This window comes from Prionailurus bengalensis, chromosome A1 (genome assembly GCF_016509475.1).
Source record: "Prionailurus bengalensis isolate Pbe53 chromosome A1, Fcat_Pben_1.1_paternal_pri, whole genome shotgun sequence".
Classification (NCBI taxonomy): Eukaryota; Metazoa; Chordata; class Mammalia; order Carnivora; family Felidae; genus Prionailurus; species Prionailurus bengalensis.
Genome location: NC_057343.1, coordinates 116,984,584 through 117,003,467, shown reverse-complemented (window position 1 = coordinate 117,003,467; position 18,884 = coordinate 116,984,584).

Below are 18,884 nucleotides of genomic sequence, written 5' to 3'. Positions count from 1 at the left end.
AGAAGAGTACATTTTGATGGGATGAGGGTGAGGGAAGAAAAGAAGGAGAAATACTTCTGGAGCAAAGGCACTCATTCATTCATACAAAATGTTGAGTGGGCACTTATAACGTGCAAAGTACTATTCTTGTCACTGGAGAACAGTGGACAATACTGATACATGGATCAACAATACATGTATAAATAAAGAAATAGAATAACTTCAAAAATAAGTCGCACACACACACACACAAGAATGATATGCTGAAGAGTCACTGGGAATTAATTTATATAGGCAGCTCAAGGAAGGTCAATCTGAGGAAGTAATATCTGGACTGGGACAAGATCAGATGAGGCATAAGTGAAAGTCTTGAGACAATAATAAACATAGTTTGTACGAGGGACAGAAAAAGACCCCCAGGGTGCAGCATAGTCATTGAAGGTTGAAGAGGGAGGCAAGGACCAGATCATGTAAGGCCTTGTAGACCATGGTGAACCATTTGGAAGCCAATGGAGTGTTTGGAGCGGGAGAGTGATATGATTTGATTTATGTTTTACAAATATGACTCTGCTATACACAGAAGAGGTTCTAGGGGACAAAAGTGGAAGGAGTAAGACCAGTTGGGAGACCCATGCATTCATCCAGCATGCAAGACATGCTAGTGGCCAGAATTATGGCAGTAGCAGAGGCAGTGGTGAGAAATGATCTAGTTCAGGATATGTTTTGGAGGAATTACCTGTAAGATGTGCTGTTGGACTGAATGTGGTTGTTGCGGGTAAAGAGGAATCAAGGATGGCTTCTTGGATTTTAATCTGAGAAACTGGGTAAATGATGGTTCTATTCATCAAGATGGGAAGGAATGAGGGAGGAGTTCACAGGGGCCACAGAAATAAAAAATTCTGGGGTACCTGGGTGGCTCAATTGGTTAAGGGTCTGACTCTTGGTTTCAGCTCAGATCATGATGTCATGGTTCGTGGGATTGAGCCTGGCATCAGGCTCTACACTGACAGCGTGGAGACTGCTGGGGATTCCCTCACTCTCTCTGCCCTTCCCCTGCCTCTCTCTCTTTCAAAATAAATAAACTTTAAACAAAATTTTTAAAAAATGAAAATAGTTTTCTGGACATATTAAATCCATATGGGGCTAAAGAGGGCACTAGAGAGAAGGCAATGAAAGGATGGGAGATGCAAGGAGGAAAAAAAAAGAGGCAAAAGTGTAAATAAGAAGGACCTGAGGGGCGCCTGGGTGGCTGAGTCGGTTGAGCATCAGACTCTTGATTTTGGCTCAGGTCATGATCTCGTGGTTTGTGATTTTGAGCCCCACGTGCACTGATAGTGCAGAGCCTGCTTGGGATTCTCTGTCTCTCCCTCTCTCTGTTCCTCCCTCCCCCCCCCCCCAAAAACAAAAAAATAAACATTAAAAAAAAAAAAGAAGGACCTGAAACCGGAAGCAAATAAGGACACCTGATATTTATATGTTGTTTCATAGTCCAAAGTGCACTCCTCTTATAGAATCTTATTTAATCCTCATGATGCCCTAGGGATGTGGTGGTATTATTAACCCCAGTTTCATGAGTGAGGGCCCCGAGGCTCAGAGGAGTAAAGTACATTGCTCAGAACTCCTGCTACCTAATGTAATTTTGCTTCTCATCCTTCCCAGGAGGCCCCAGGCTCTTCACTGACCATCAATGCCTATCTTGGCCACCATTCTCTGAAAAGAGAAGAGAGGAGAAGGCGTGTGTTTTCCTCCTTGCTGTGATAAGGTGCCCAGGCCATGCCTCCAGGGAACAGAACACCAGCTGGTGGAAATCTCTGAAAACCAACACTGGAGAAACTAAAAAAGGCTAACCTCAACCAAGAGCAGGAGGAAGAAGCTAGAATTGCCCCTTCCATGATTGGTTTCCGGAGTGTGAGGCCACCACCAGATTAATATAATTTGGAGGTTGTTGTGGTTTGGATTTTCTTTTTGAACTTTGAAAATTGCACATTTTTTCTTGATTGCCCCTTGATTGATGGAGAAGAGATCAGGGACCTCTTAGCTCACTGCCACCCACACAGCTGCGAAGGAAGCCAGCTGCCCTCTTGCTCTTCGGAGAACATCCCTCCCTTCCTCCCTCCATTCTTCCCTCCCAGCATCTTGGCCATTACTAAGCAACAGGGCATCTAAGGAAAAGGCCTCCTTTCAGGGCTGGAGTGCTGTAGTTAATGGATCATAGCCTGTGTGGGAGGCTTCCCCAAAGACATATGATGTGGGTGTAGGAACCAGACAGACGGGAGGAATTAAGTCACCCTTTTCCCCAACCCTTATTTTCTTGCCTAACCAGAAGAAGTCACTGGGTTGGCTTCCTTTTAATGAGGGACTACTTTTGTTTCTGCTGACCCTGGCTTTAAACAGCAGGCAGGCTTCATAGGGACTATGAAAGAAAGAAGAAACTACCAGCTTGTTCTTCATTTATGCTCCTAGTGTCTGAGTTAAGGCTATGTAAACCATGACCTCAACCCAAGTCCCTCTATGAAGGTCTTCCTTCTTCTTTGGGGGGGATACTGAGTGAGTTTGGTGGCCCTGGGAAGCCCTGTGCCTGGGAAGGAGGGCCTGATCGGGTTCATTTGGGAGTAAGTATTCTCTCCTGCCCCGTGGATGTGACTCTGGACCCCGAAACTCCAGGCCTGAGAAGCCTGACCCAAGTTCAACCCTGCAGGTATAAACATCCTCTTGCAGGTGTGTGTTTAGGCACCTTCTGGAGAAAGTCTGCCACCCACACTCGGGCCCGGTGTGTGTTAGTCACCTCCTCCTCCATACTTCCATAGCACTGAGCCTTGGACAATGTAAGGAAAATTAGTCCTTTCCATGGCAGCTTTGGTGTTCCTCTCCCTGGCTTTCATCACACCATATATTGTCATTGTTTGCTCATCTGTTTCTCCCACTGTGAACTCTTGGAGTCATGGAGCATGTCCTTTTGCACCTCTGTGTTCCTGCACCAAGCCCAGCTCCTAGCATATCAGAAGTTCTCACTAAATGTTTGGTGCAAGCATGGATGAAAGGACAATGGAACAAATGAATGATGCATGAGTAAATGAATGAGTGAAGACAGAGTGGAAGTGAAGGGTTTAGACTCTGGATCAGACAAAGCTGGGTTCAAATCCTAACCATGCCACTTTCTGGTTGTTTAATGATCTTTTATAAAAAAAAAATTTTTTTTAATGTTTATTTATTTCTGAGACAGAGACAGAGCATGAGTGGGGAAGGGGCAGAGAGAGGGAGACACAGAATCCGAAGCAGGCTCCAGGCTCTGAGCTGTCAGCACAGAGTCCAACGCGGGGCTTGAACTCACAAACCATGAGATCATGACCTGAGCTGAAGTCGGTCGCTCAACCGACTGAGCCACCCAGGCACCCCTGGTTGTTTAATAATCTTGAACAAATTATTTAACCTCTCAAAGCCTCCATTTTCTTAGGGTTTTTGTGAGTATTATAATGCATATAAAGCACTTCTCACAGGGCCTGGTGTAGAGTAAGTATTCAACCCATGATAGCTATTAACAAGCTCTGACTTCTAGCCCTCTGCTCTTTTTATGCTCGTGGGTCTTGTGAGCACCTCCTTTTCCAGATTCTTGGTCCAGCCTGCAGGATTGTCCCAGTGGGTGCAAGTTGGAGTCGGGGTGTGTAAGTGGTTGCAGCACTGGGCTTTGCCAAGAAGGGGAAACTGTGACAGGGGCCTGCCTAAAGCCAGCAAACAGGTCAGCTGCAACCCCCCATTGTCTCAGGGCTTCTTTGCTGGTGGGTGTCCTCAGGAAAACAGGAACAGTGCTGCCTTTAAGGTGCCCGGATGACAGCCACATCAAATATGTGACCTTTTCCTAGGAAGCCCAGTTTCCATGGTGAGTGGGGCCTCACACTCTTTCTCAAGCCACGTTCTGTGGTGCTTGGCCTGCTCTGGAATGTGATGGCAGTGGCCCCAACAGCTGGGTGGGACATCTTCCCAGGGGCTGCCCCTCCAATATGTCCAGGGTGGGTGAGAGGCTTGAGGTAGCCCTTGGGCTCTCTGATGCCCTCGCCAGCTCTCCAACCTGGAAAGATTTTGCACTGAGGCCCTGACGCTATTCCCCCACCCCCATCCTGTACACACACACTTAATGATGGCTCATGGTCAACTGGCTTCCAGGCTGGGCAGAAAGAAGGGGACTCTTTCTGTGATTCCCCATCTTAGGCCAAGGCCCTGACCTCCTCCACCTCATCTTGGCAGCTTGAGCCTGGAGAGAGAGCCTGCCTCCCTGGCCTTGGCAGAGCGTGTGTTCAGTCTCAGCCTCTGCAGCTGCCAGAACAGGAGCTGAATGCCCAGTGCTTCTGCCAAAGCTTGCTAACTTCTTTCTTCTTTCTCAGAGCTATGCAAACGGAGGCCGCTAAGGAATGCGGCAGTAACCTCCCCACCACCCGCCTCCCTCCTCCTTTGGCCTATGCTCCCCCAAGCTGCCAGGCTGGAGTCACATCAGAAAAATGCAATGAAAGAAAGAAATCCCCCAATGTGTCATGACATTACATTTCCGCCTGGTGCTCAGAAACAAGAAAAGTGGGAGAGGGAGGTGGAGTAGTGTGGTCATAGCTGGAGCCCTGTGACTACCTCACCTCTGTGTCTCCCTGGGGCAGATCACCTGCACCCCTGGGGCTCTGTTTCCTCATTAATAAGTAGGAGATAATCACACTGACTCAGACTGCAGAGAAACTCTGAGAATTAACTATTTGCTATCATAAAAGAGGCCTGATATTCCTAAGAGGCTGTCAAGAGTGTCTACACAGCAGGTTTAAGTTGGCAATGATTGAACTAGTTCACTGCCCTCACATGCATTCGTTTAACACACATACAGTGATTCCTGCTCTGTTCTAGAAGCTAAACATGCAAGGGTGACCAGGACCCAGGCCCTACCCTCTAGGAGCTTGCGCTCTAACAGGGAAGATAGACAATCAACACATCATAACAACCAAACGTGGAGACAGCTTTGATGAGCCAAACGTGGAGACAGCTTTGATGAGCATAGCCCAGGGATCAAGGAGACCACTTCCTTGAGGAAGTGAAATTCAAAGTAAGGCAGGATGAGCAGCTATGGTCTAAGGGAAGAGGGGGTTATTAAGAGTGTTCTAGGCAGAGGTAACAGAACAGAGAGGGAGGATGATGTGAAATGAGTCTGGTATGACAGGAGTATAGACAACTGGGATGGAGTCAGAAGAAGAGGTTAAGAGACTGCAGTGAGACCAGGCCGGATTATGCAGAGACCTTCACAACTGTGCCAGGGAGTTTGGACTGGTTCCTCAGAGTGTTGGGGAGCCAGTGCAGGGTTCTAACATGAGTGTAGGTAGGAGGTGGCATGATCAGATCTACTTTCAGGTAGACGACTCAGGCTGCAGTGTAGAGAATGGACCAGATGGGAAGCTACAGCAGCATAGGGAGACCAGGTGGTTGGTGGCTGTTACAGAGTCTGATGGTAGTAGCAGTGGAGAAGAAGTACAGGAATTTAGGAGATATGTAGGAGGCAAGCAGAGGATGACAGAAAGGGAAAAGGAGTCAAGGATGACTGAGTTTTGGCTTCTATGCCTGGGTGGAAAGTGGAGCCATCCACTGAGATGGGCCGTTCTGGAGAAGGAGGAGCTGGTTGGGGGTGAAGACAGCTAGCCTAGTTTTGGTTGCGTGAAGTCTAAAGTAGAGACCACCTTGTTGGCAGAAATGATCGGTGCACAGTTGTAGAGCCAAGTCTTGAGCCCAGGGATGGGCTCTGGGCTAGAGATGTATCCTTGGCCTGGAGAGAGTGAGGAGCTCTATAGTTATGATAGTGCTATAGCTGCTCTAACAGGCAAAGCCCCATCCTCAGGGGCCTGTCGCAGTAGTTTATTTCTCACTCAGGTTAAGTCCAAAATGGGTGGCCCTAACCCTAATTAATGGGAGATACTTTTCCAAGTAGCAGTTTAGGGACCCAGTTCCTTCCATCTTGTGTCTCTGCCATCTTTAACACACAGCTTCCAAGGTCACTATGACGGAGGAAGTGCATGAAGGATGGTGCATGGGAGATTCTATCACTTCCATCCACATTCCACTGACAAAAGCTGATCATGTGGTCAAACCTAACTACAAGAGAAGTGGGGAGATGTAGTCTAGATAGATGTCCATGAGAAAGAGGAAATGAGTTTGGCAACCAGCTACCCAGTCTCTGGCCCAAGAAAGCACAGGAGTGGATAAGATCACTTAGCAAGTCTGGGGCTTGTTCCCATTCATTTGTCCCCATTTTTACAGGCCTACACAGGCACAGGGCACACAGAAGTGAAGATTAGCAACTGCTTCCCCTGCCTACACTCACATTCCCTAGACCAACCGGAGAGGGTAGGTTCCAGCCCATGTTGGTGCCTCTGGTAAGTTGGGCAGATCTTCAGGCTGACATGGTCTTGTGGTGGTTAATCATGTTGGCTCTGACACTGGCCACTCCTGCCTCTTCTCTGAGGCTAGCTGCCATTCTCTCTCACTTCTTTTCCTTCACCTCAACAAGCATTTATGGAGTATTGCTATGTGTTGGGTACAATGTCCAGTTCCAGAAATGCAGAAATAACTAAGGCAGAAATCCTTGTATTAATTCATCTATTTGTTTATTGTCTGTCTCTCTCACTAGAATATAAACATCATGAGCACGGTGCCTGGGTAGCTCAGTCGGTTAAGTGTCTGACTTTGGCTCAGGTCATGATCTCACAGTCCATGGGTTCGAGCCCTGCACTGGGCTCTGTGTTGACAGCTCAGAGCATGCAGCCTGCTTCAGATTCTGTCTCCCCCTCTCGCTGCCCCTCCCCTTCTCAAAAATAAATGAAACATCAAAAGAATTTTTCAAACATTATGAGCAAGGTATGTGACTTGTCTTGCTTATCTTGCCTATCACTGCCTCCCCAGCTGCTAGGATAATGCCTTGCGCATAGTAGGAATTCTGGAAATAATTGTTGCATAAATCCATAGTTGAATGGAGGCGTTTTGGAGACTCATATCTACAATGAGTGCTATGAAAGGGGGAAAACAAGGTTCTATAGGGTGGCCTACAGCATAGTGACCTAACCAGGTTCAGGAGGTGAAGAGAGGTCTTCCTGAGGAAGAAATATTTAGAGTTGGAGTTATGGGATAAGTGAGTGACAGGCAGATGGAAGACCATATACAAAGGCCAGGCATCAACAGTGTGCATGGAGGAACAAAGGATGCTCGGTGTGGCTGGAGCCTAGAGGGGAGGGAGGGAGTCACCTGCAAGATGAGACAGAAGGGGCAGGCAGTGAGCAGACTGTTATGGCCTTGAGGGACCTCCCGAGTCTCTGTCCTTAAGGATGCATCACTCAGCAGCTTCTCTGACATGCAACCATTATATTTCAAGTCATTGCTGCAATGACTTGAAAAAAAGTCATTGAAAAAAAGAGGACGATTTTTTTTTTTTTACTTTATTAGTGATTCTCACCTCATTGCCTCAATAATGTTTCAACTGGGGTTGGAAATAAAGTTCCTGTTTCCCAGGGGCACCTGGATGGCTCAGTTGGTTAAGCTTCCAATTTGGTTTTGGCTCAAGTCATGATCTCAAGGTTTCATGAGTTCGAGCCCCACATGGGGCTCTGAGTGTGGAGCCTGCTTGGGATTGTGTCTCCCTTTCTCTCTCTGCCCCTTCCCCACTTGCACTGTCTCTGTCTGTCTCAAAATAAATAAATAAACTTAAAAAAAATAAAAAATACACACAAAACTATGCTAAATGCCATGAAGGAAACATGTAAGGTGCTCTGAGAGAGGATAACAGGGTGAACTACTTTTATTTTTTAATTTAATTTAATTTTATTTCACTTTAGAGAGAGAGTGGGAGTGGGAGAGAGGGGCAGAAGGAGAGAGGAGAGACATTTAAGTAGGCTTCCTGCTCAGCATAGAGCCCAATGTGGGGCTCCATTCTTTGACCCTGGGGCCTGAGCCGAAATCAAGAGTTGGATGTCCGACTGAGCCAGGGAGGTGCCCCAGGGGGAAACTACTTTAAACTGAGGAGTCAAAGGCCTGTCCATGAAAAGTCCATTTAAGTGGACCTCTACAGGTTTCATTGCAGAGGATGGGGCAAAGTGCCAGGAAGAAGGTGCTAGAGAACAGGCACGTGGAAGGTCTAGAAGAAAGAAAATGTGTGGTGTGTTCTAGAAATAGGAGGGAAACTAGTGTGATGGAGTTGCTAAAATAAGGGAAAGATCTCTTTTTGACCCCAGCGCTCAGTCTGCGAAATGAATCCCACACCCGTTCCAAACTGAAGACCCCGAGGACTGGGAGGTGTCTAGTTTGTTCACTGTTAGAATAGAACCCACCACCCTGTAGGCACTGAAATATTTATTTCACGCATCAATGAAAAAAAGTGTACATAGCTTTTTTGTTCAGAAACTATAAAAATGCCAAGAAGTGACGGATTTGCACTAACCCTTTACTGACTTGAGCACTGGGGATTCACAGAATCTGACAATCCCTGGAGGGTAGAGTCAGGGAGGCAAAGTTTGGGCTAAGAGCTGATTTCCTGAGGTGTAAGTTGTGGTGACAATGCAATATAACAGGAACTTGGCCTTTTGAATTCCGTTTTCTCCATGGCTTCTTGAGTTCCAGATCTCCCTTCTTTCCAGGAATTCTAATTTTTCTTTGTCCTAAACACCTGCGGCATTTACATTAGAATGGCTTTGAAGTGATAAATCCACAGATAGTTTTTCCTCCTCAGTTCCAGGAAAGCATTTCCATTAATATTTTCTTCTAGAGGTACAGCTACTAAGCCTGGTGAGCTTCTAAAAGATGCAGATTCTTTGTGTCCCAGCACAGATCCTCTGAGTCCGCCACTCTAGGAGGAGGGGCCCAGGTATCAGTGCTTCTAAAGCTTCTTAGGCAATTCTAACGACGAGCCACATTTGGAAGATCACTTTTAGTGTGGTGTTTAACTTTTTGAGGGGGACGAGATGCTGATCCGGATCCAGACAAAACACCTCACAGTCACAACACTTGGCACACACTGCCAAGGATACCCTAGACATCTTAGTGTGTTTATGGAGTACACAGAATTCCCAGGGCATAGTGTATGTCTGAAAGAACACCAGTTTCATCCTGCTTCGAGGGCATAGCTCTTGAGCTTTTTCTATCTTATCTCTGAGCTCTGGGATAGATCTTTTCAAGATCAATGCAAGTTTCAAGATCTGCATGTTTAAGTGCTGTTGAAGGTATGTGGCTGGAAAAAAGAGTCCCATATTCCCAAGACAAATGAAGCCTTCTGTTCGAAACTCAATAGTCTTGCTGGAATCTACCCAACAAAGGCCACAGTGAAGAATGGAAGGAACTCTGGAAGGGATTCTAAGACTTCTGGGCTCCAGTATTAGCTTGGACACCAATTTTCTATGTCCTTGGCTAGTCACTTCTCCTTTGTGAGACTCCTTTTCCTCAACTGTAAAGTGAGGTGGTAGACTAGAAGAACTCACAGATCCCTTCCAACTTTTTGAGTCTAGGATTCTTTTCAGGAAGTTTTATACAGGATCCATTTCCGATGGCAGAGCACAATGGAGATATATGATGAATGGATGGATTAATAGGGACCTTTGGAAAGCTTGCTCCCTGTTTCTGTGTGGCTTTCTGCCTTCAGATTCCAGGATTCCAGGATAAGTACTCCTGGTGGTACCACTTATGCATTCCACTAATCACTATGGTTAGAAAGGCAAAGACCTGTGAGGTCACAGAGGCTGCTCACCTAGAACCAACCCACTTTGCCATCTTCCCAAACCCAGGCTGAGGCATTTGACCTCAGCTGAGGGGACAAAAGGAAGTGGTAACTTCTGCATCCCTATCAACTGCTCCATTTGGCCTTTAATGAAACAGAGAGACAGTCTTAGTTTCTCTGAGTTAGAAAAGCTAAGCAACATTAAGTCTTAGATCCAGTCCCCTTGGACGGTACTCTTCTCATCCAATGGATCCAAGGACTCCAGTGCAAAGCAAGACTGTTTCCTTGAGGTCCCTGGCAATCATTATCTGGGGAAGAACTTCACAATCATGAAACTTATGTATCCATTGACATGGAATTGACCTATTCATTAGGAGAGAAGATTGAAATGGCACACAACTATTTTTTTTTCTCCTTGTGGTACCCATTGCTTTTCCTTTCATAGTTATACTTTACTCTTTTGTAAAGAAGACACTGTGCTCACCCTCAGTCGATGTGTTTTTTTGGGGTGAGGGTGATACCCCTAACCTTCCAGGAATGGCTTATACCTGACCAATCAGAGCATTCCATACCTCTAGCTATTGTGATTGTTTTAAAGATGGACACATTACTCAAGCTGGCCAGCAAGAAACAGAGAAGTCCAATCCTAGGACTCTTTCTGGAGCTATTAAAGAAAAAAGCATTGTCTCTTTTCACCCTGAAAGATAACCTAAATGTGAGCCTGGAGCTGCTTGTGGATATTTATGAGACTTAGTAACAAGGTGGAAGATGTGGGGTTTCCTATTTCAACTAAGTTTCATGCTTACCAGGTGCTATACTCATTTATGGTGTTCTAATATGTAAAAGAAAAAAAAAAGGTTAAATTTTCTAGCTTCTCACAATTAAAAGAAATCTTTATTTAAAAACTTTTGGAGGGGTACCGGGCTGGCTCAGTCAGAAGAACATGCAACTCTTGATATTGGAGTTGTGAGTTTGAGCCCCACGTTGGGTGTAGAGATTACTTAAAATAAATAAAAACTTAAGAAACCTCTACAACTTTGGAGCTTCTATGTGTGAGTGCTCTGGGGTAAAGCTTTAGTCACCTCGTCTTAGGTACAGCTCTGAGGGTAGAAAAACATTTCTCTGTGCTGGTACTTTTTGGTGCCTATTTATAAAATGCATGTAGAGTTTTGTCCAGATTTTGACCCAACCCCATTGTATTCCTCTTCCTGTTCTAACAGACCGTGAACTTTTTCCGCTTGGGGTGAGCCAGGGTAATGGAGACATGGATTCTCCACTAGGCTTTGATTTCTGGTTTTATTCCTTTTCTATTTTTCGTCAGAGTCTCCTGTCCTTGGCTTTGAACTTTGGCAGTCCCCACACCCTCACTTTCTCTGGTGAGCTGTGGGATAAATAACCCAGATTTTGTTATGCTCTGTTACCCAGCCTCATCTCTTACACAGGTTTAAATAATCAGATTGACTGAAAATACTCCCTTTCTTTGGACTTTTTGTAAACAGACTGAATCAGATGTGGCAAAGTGCCTGGGAAAAGCCACCACCAGTTCCTGCTTATGATGACAACGACTCACTTCCTCTCCTTGCAGAATTTCCAAAGACTGTGTCACTTAGTAGGCACAGCTAAGGCTCCCCTTCCTCTCCTAGAAAGGTCCCCTTCCAAACCTTACTTTGTCAGCTAGAAGAGCTACCTCAGAGTTTCTTGGCAAACGTGTCACTTGGGAAGGATCACCCCCCCATCCCTGTTCCTGAGGCCCTCACAGAACTACCATGTGAGCCTTACAGATGCCCTACCCAATCCCATCCTACTCCTAGGCAGACTGCTGTGCAGAATTCATTTTCAAAGGTAATAGGTGAGATTTACCCATTCTTGGGGATATCAGGAGGTAGTCTCGCTTGGAAGAGAGTCTTAAAAGTCTTCAATTATTTTTAATTCAATTTAATACTCTCAGAGGTTACCCATAGACCAGAGTGTCTCCAGTGTCACAGAACTACTTTTTCTCACCACCCTTAGGTTGGATGACTGTGAGGTTGAAGTGAAGGGTCTGGAGGCATCCAAGAAAGGATGACAGAGCAAGGGGATGTGTGGGACAGAAGTGAAATAAACTAGAAGGTGGTAGGTTTATAATCGCTGAAATTTCGGAATGCTTATAACAAATAGAACGTTCCCACCACCATTCTAAATACTCAGTATATATTATGTAATCCTCATGATGTCCCTGTGATGTAAATACTATACTGCATCCTCCTGTTTTTCATGTGGGGAAACTGGGCTACAGCAAGTAACCTACTCAAAATCCTGTACCTGATACAAGATGGGGCTTGGAATTGAATCCAGGCAATTCCAGAATTTGCTTTTAACCATTATACCACACTGCCTCTCCATAAACCTCCGAAGGTTGGGCTACCAATATCCTGGCTACCCCAGGATTGAGGGGTTTCCCAGAACAGAGGACTTTTACCATAAAAACTGGTACAGTCTTGGGCAAACCATGATGGTTGGTCACCCTTATATAGAAATGTTATCAAAGAAGAGGTTTCTCTGGGCACCTGGGTGGCTCAGTCAGTAAAGTATCCAACTTCAGCTCAGGTCATGATCTCGTAGTTCCTGAGTTTGAGCCCCACGTCAGGCTCTCTGCTGTCAGTGCAGAGCCCACTTTGGATCCTCTGTCCTCCTTTCTCTCTGCCCCTCCCCTGCTTGTACTCTCTCTCTCTCTCAAAAAAAGAGAAAAAAGAAAAAAAAGAGTTTGTTTAAAGAAGATATTTCTCCAGTAATTTGATACAAAAGGAGTTGTGATAAGGCAGAGTTAGGAGAGAACTTGCTCAAGACAGGACAGAAATTTTGAAGACCAGATGAACTCTAAGGCTCTCTTCTTCCACTTAGTTGTGACCCCTTGGCTAGATGTGGACGGCTGCTTCAGTTCTTTTTTTTTTTTTCTGCTTTAGTTCTTTTCTTTTACCTTACTTTTACTTAATTTTATTTTACTTTATTTAATTTTATTTTTAATTCAAGTTAATTCAAGTTAGTTAACATACAGTGTAGTATAGGTTTCAGGAGTAGAACCCAGTGATTCATCACTAACATGTAACCCCCAGTGCTCATCCCAACAAGTGCCCTCCTTAATGCCCATCACCCATCTAGCCCACCCCGCACCTGCCTCCCTTCTAGCAACCCCCAGTCTGTTTTCCATATTTAAGAGTCTTTTATGGTTTGCCTCCCTCTCTGTTTTTCTCTTATTTTTCCTTCCCTTCCCCTATGCTTATCTGTTGTGTTTTTTAGATTCTATGGGGTGCCTGGGTGGCTCAATCAGTTAAGCATCTGACTTCAGCTCGGGTCATGATCTCATGGTTCATGGGTTCAGGCCCTGAGTTGGGCTCTGTGCTGACAGCTCAGAGTCTGCAGCCTGCTTCAGATTCTGTGTCTTTCTCTCTGCCCATCTCCTGCTTGTGCTCTGTCTCTCTGTCTCTCTCTGTCTCTGAAGAATGAACGAACATGAAAAAAATTCCACATATGAGTGAAATCATATGATATTAATCTTTCTCTGCCTGATTTATCTCACATAGTATAATATGCTCTAGCTCCATCTACATTGTTGCAAATGGCAAGATTCCATTCTTTTGGATGGCCAAGTAGTATTCTATTGTACATGTAATATACATGTGTATATACCACATCTTCTTTATCCATTCATCAGTGGGTGAATATTTGGGCTGCTTCAGTTGTGATCTAGCTTTGCATCTTCTGCCTTCTGGGAATCACTCCACATGAAGTAGCCATGGTAATCTTCTGGAGTATAAATACCCTGCTTATAATACTCCACTGAACTCAGTGACCAGAAGATAGAATCCAAGCTCTTGAGCTTGACTTGGAAGGCCCTCTGCCATTGGCCCTCATTGATCTCTCTGGCCCTTTCTTCATAGTTAACGCATTTTCACACTCTAGCTACACCAAAAAACTCATATTTCCCTGAAGACACCAGGCTCTAGCCTTGGTATCGTTGTCTCTTCTAGGAATATTAGGCCTAATCCTTCTTCCTTTTTTGGCAGAAACTCCTCTCTCTCTCTCTCTCTCTCTCTCTCTCTATATATATATATATATATATGTTTATATATATGTGTGTTTATATATATATTTTATTTTATGTTTTGGTTTTCATCACTGTGAATCATGTATTTATTTATTTTAATGTTTATTTATTTTGGAGAGAGAGAGAGATCGTGCGTGTGCACAGCGGGGAAGGGGCAGATAGAGAATGAAAGAGAATCTGAAAGAGGGCTCTGTGCTGACAGCAGAGAGCCTGATGCGGGGCTCGGAGTCATGAACCATGAGATCATGACCTAAGCCAAAGTTGGGCATTTAACCAACTGAGCCACCCAGGGACCTCTGTGAATCATTTACTTTATAACTGGAAGTTTGTACATCTTTTCTTTTTTTTAAGTTTATTTATTTTGAGAGACAGAGAGAGTAGAGGAGGGGCAGAGAGAGAGGGAGAGAGAATCCCAGACAGGCTCCGTGCTGTCAGCGTGGAGCCCAGTGTGGGGCTTGAACTCACAAACCGTGAGATCATGACCTGAGACGAAACCAAGAGTCGGACGCTTAACCAACTGAGCCACCCAGGCACCCCGGAAGTTTGTACATCTTAATCTCCTTCACCTAATTGGCCTCTCCCTCCCTCCAGCAACCAACAAAGCCTCCAACCTATAAGACTCCTGGGTTAGGAGGCCTTTCTCTGTGTTCCTCCAGCTCCTGGAGTCACTTCTTCTGCAGTGGAATTTTCATATTCTTTTATAACTCTCTACCTGTGACCCCCACTGTACTATGAACTGCCCTTTTATTTATCTGTAGTTTTGCAAAACTTGACACATAATAATAGCTAATGTTAATCAGGTACAACTATATACCAGAAATTTTGCATGCATAATCTCATTTAATTCACATGACAACTCATAAGTACTATTATCTCTAATTAAGCTCTGTGAAGTAAATAATTTTCCTTAGATCTTATAGATCTCACTTATAGCTAGCAAATGTTTTGAAAGTGCTAAACTTCTTCTCAAATTGAACGAACCCTTGGGGATCTATCTATCTTACAAAGTTGCAAAGATCAAATAACCTGACGAATAGGATATGGCCTTGTAAAGATGAAAAACTCTGGTATCAGAAACTACTAATTCCCACCCTTCCAATATTTGTCTTCTATTTTCCTTTTGTAATAATAGAATCCCTGGTATTCAACTAGACACATAGTTGCCCATAACAATAACTACATTTCCCAGACTCTCTTAAGGCCAAGAATGGCTGTGTGATTCTGTTTGGGTGAATGTGATATGAACAGAACCACATCTATAACGTCGAGGACCTGCCTTTAAAGAGGAGTGAGCCTCCTCCTTTGTTTTCCCCTTCCTTCTAGCTAGGCTGTGGACATGGCGGTGATGAGTCATCTTGGATCATATGGATAAGATAGAAGGAGCCTGGGAACTCTGGCCTTGTGGAATTCACATACTTACCCTATACTGCTTCTGTATGGATGCTTGTGACAAGGAGAAATAAGCTTCTATCTTATTTTAGCCATTTGAAATCTCTGTTACAGCACTTAAACCTATACTTTAACTTACTGTAACTAATGTAGTCTATTCACAAAGGGGAGGCATTATTCTTATTATTTCTATGCAGAGGCTTTGAGACTGCATGCAGGCTATATCCTAAGAGTTAATTTTTCCTGGGGTGCCTGCGTGGCTCAGTCAGCTAAATGTCTGACTCTTGATTTTGGCTGAGGTCATGATCTCACTGTTTGTGAGAGATCTGCACAGTTCTGCACACTGGTGGCGCAGTCTGCTTGAGATTCTCTCTCCCTCTCCCTCTGCCTCTCCCTCTCTCTCTATCTCAAATAAATACTTAAAAGAAAGAATTAATTTTCTCTTTTCAGTAAAAGACATTACCATTCAACTAGTTTGCTCAGGTCAAAAACCTAGCAGCCTTTATTTTCCTTTTAAAACAAGCTTTCTTGGGGCACCTGGGTGGCTCAGTAGGTTAAGGGTCTGACTTCCACTCAGGTCATGATCTTGCAGTTTGTGAGTTTGAGCCCCCAATGGGTTCTCTGCTGTCAGTGTAGAGCCAGCTTCAGATCCTCTGTCTCCCTCTCTCTCCTCCTCCTCTTCTGCTCTCTGTCTCTCTCTCAAAAATAAGTATACATTTGGGGCACCTGGGTGGCTCAGTTGGTTAAATGTCCAACTTCTGCTTAGGTCATGATCTCATGATTTGTGAGTTTAAGCCCCACATTGGGCTCTCTGCTGTCAGCACGGGGCCTGCTTAGGATCCTCTGTCATCCTCTCTCTCTCTCTCTCTCTGCCCCTCCCTTGCTTGAGCCCACATGGTCTCGCTCTCTCTCTTTCAAAAATAAACATTTAAAAATAAATAAAGTTTAAAAAAGCTTTAAAACCCCATACACCCACAATAAACAAACAAATAAATAAATCAGCTTTCTTGAGGTATGATTGACATGCAATAAACTGAATATGTTAAAATGTACAATTCGAGGGACGCCTGGGTGACTCAGTCGGTTGGGCGGCCGACTTCGGCTCAGGTCATGATCTCGCGGTGTGTGAGTTCGAGCCCCGCATCAGGCTCTGTGCTGACAGCTCAGCGCCTGGAGCCTGCTTCAGATTCTGTGTCTCCCTCTCTCTCTGCCCCTCCCCTGCTCACTCTATCTCTAATGTTTAATAAAAACATTAAAAAAAATTAAAAAAAAAAGTACAATTCGATAAGTTTCCAGCCAGGAAACTGTCTCCACAATCACAATAGTAAACATATCCATCACTGCAAAAGTTATGTAATGCTCCTTTGTTATCCCTTTCTTCTATCTTCTTCCCAGTTCCCTTCATCCTCATTTCTGTCTGGTAACTACTGATCTTGTTTGTTTGCATATTCTAGAATTTCACATGCATGGAATCATGTAGTAGAGTAATGATCTTTGGTTCCTCCCTTTGTTTCTTTTTTTTTTTTTAGTTTGTCTATTTGCTTATTTGTTTGTTTGTTTATTTATTTACTTATTTTTGAGACAGAGAGTCAGGAAGGGACAGAGAGAGAGGGAGAGGGAGAGGGAGAGGGAGAGAGAATCTCAAGTAGGCTCCATGCTGCCAGCACAGAGCCCAATGTAGGGCTTGACCCCACAAAACTCGAGATCATGACCTGAGCCCAAACCAAGAGTTGGACGCTTAACCGACTGAGCTACCCGGGTGCCCCTGGTTCCTCTCTTTCTTTCATTGCCTCTACCCTGATCCCAATCCATTCCTTCATCAAATTCAGTAACCTCTACTTAAATCTATCTACTTCTACCTCCATTGCTATCATCCTCACCCAGACTACCATCATCTGCCTCATACCACTTCAATAGTCTCCTAATTGGCTCTTTGTTTTAATTCTTGTTTCTTCCAATCCATTCACCACCTAACACCTACAAAGACCTCTTTAAAATGGGATCACATCAGTCTCTTCATATCAGATCAATACCCTCTTTGAATTCATTCTGTGCCTTCCAATCACACTCAGAATAATAGTCTAACCCCTGACTGTAGCTTGCAAAGGGCTTTCATGGTCTGTGCACCCCCTTCCCACACCTTGCTGCCAATTCTCCGACCAGGGAGTTTGTCTCCTGTTATTGCTATACTCCAAAGGCCTAGATCAGTGTCTAACAGATATTTAACAAATATTTGTTGAATGAATAAATAAGTGTATTGAGCATGCATAAACAAGGCTGAAGGATTATAAATCACCTTTTTAAGTTCCTCAACTGTGGATTGATTAAATCTTGGAAGGAGTACTATGGAAAGAGTCCATGTACTTGTGAAGCCGTCAGCATGAAGTCTATTTGCTCTGTGAAAAATAACAGAAGTCAGCACATCATGGCTATTCTGTGGTAAGTGTCTAATGACTGGAAACACTACAGGACTTTTATAGTCTCTTCCTGCCATTTTAGAAGTTCCAGAGAGAGAAAGGAAACAATTTATTTTGAAGACCCAAATGAAAGGGAGAAATACATTACAGTGGCTCCCAGTCCATAAATATATATCACATTCTGCCAACTTTATGCCCAGGGAAAGTTTTATTTTTTTCCTGGATTTGCTGCTCTCAAGTGGTGTCAAGAATTAACATAAAAACTGATCTGGAGCCCGTGAACTTCAGAGGGCTTTGGTAGAATTGATTATGAAGCCATGTGTAAGGACATTTCTATAGCCTAAGACATGCCAGACATTAAGGATGCATTCTTAATAAAAAAACTCATGAGTCAAAGGAGAAAATCAACTGTTATAAAATAGATCAGCAGATGCTCCTAAAGAACTCACACCCAAAAAACTGAGGTGATAAGACGTTGTAAATAAATTTTAAAATAACTATGTGCATTGTATTCTATTAGGCAAGAATATATCATTACATATCATTACGAAAAAGAGAAGGACATGTGGATTTGAAAAACAAATAAATTTTTTCAATTTTTTATGTGGTAAATACACAGAATAAAATTTACCATCTTAACCGTTTTTTTTAAATGTTTATTTATTTTTGAGGGAGACAGAGACAGAATGCGAGTGGGTTAGGGGCAGAGAGAGAGGGAGACACAGAATCCGAAGCAGGCTCCAGGCTCCAAGCTGTCAGCACAGAGCCCGACACGGGGCTCGAACTCACGGACTATGAGATCATGACCTGAGCCGAAGTTGGACGCTCAACCGACTGAGCCACCCAGGCGCCCGACCATCTTAACCATTTTTAAGCATACAGTTCAATGGTATGAAATGGTTATAATGTTCTGCTACCACCATCATCATCCATCTCCTGAAGCCCTTTCATCATGTAAAACTGAAATCTGTACACTACCTGTTAAACAATAACTTTCCATTCCTTCCCTTCTCCCCATCCTCTGGAAACCACCATCTTACTTTGTGTCTTTATGATTTTGACTACTCAAGTTCCCTCATATAAGCGTGATCATACAATATTTGTCTTTTTTGTGACCTGCCTATTTCATTTAGCATTATGCCCTCATGGTTCATCCATGTTGTAGCGCGTGTTAGAATTTCATCCCTTTTATTGTTCTTTGTTGTTGTTGTTTATTAGAGAAGGAGAGAGCATGAGCCAGGGAGAGAGGCAGAGGGAGAGAGAGAATCCCAACCAGGCTCCATGCTAAGCAAGGTTT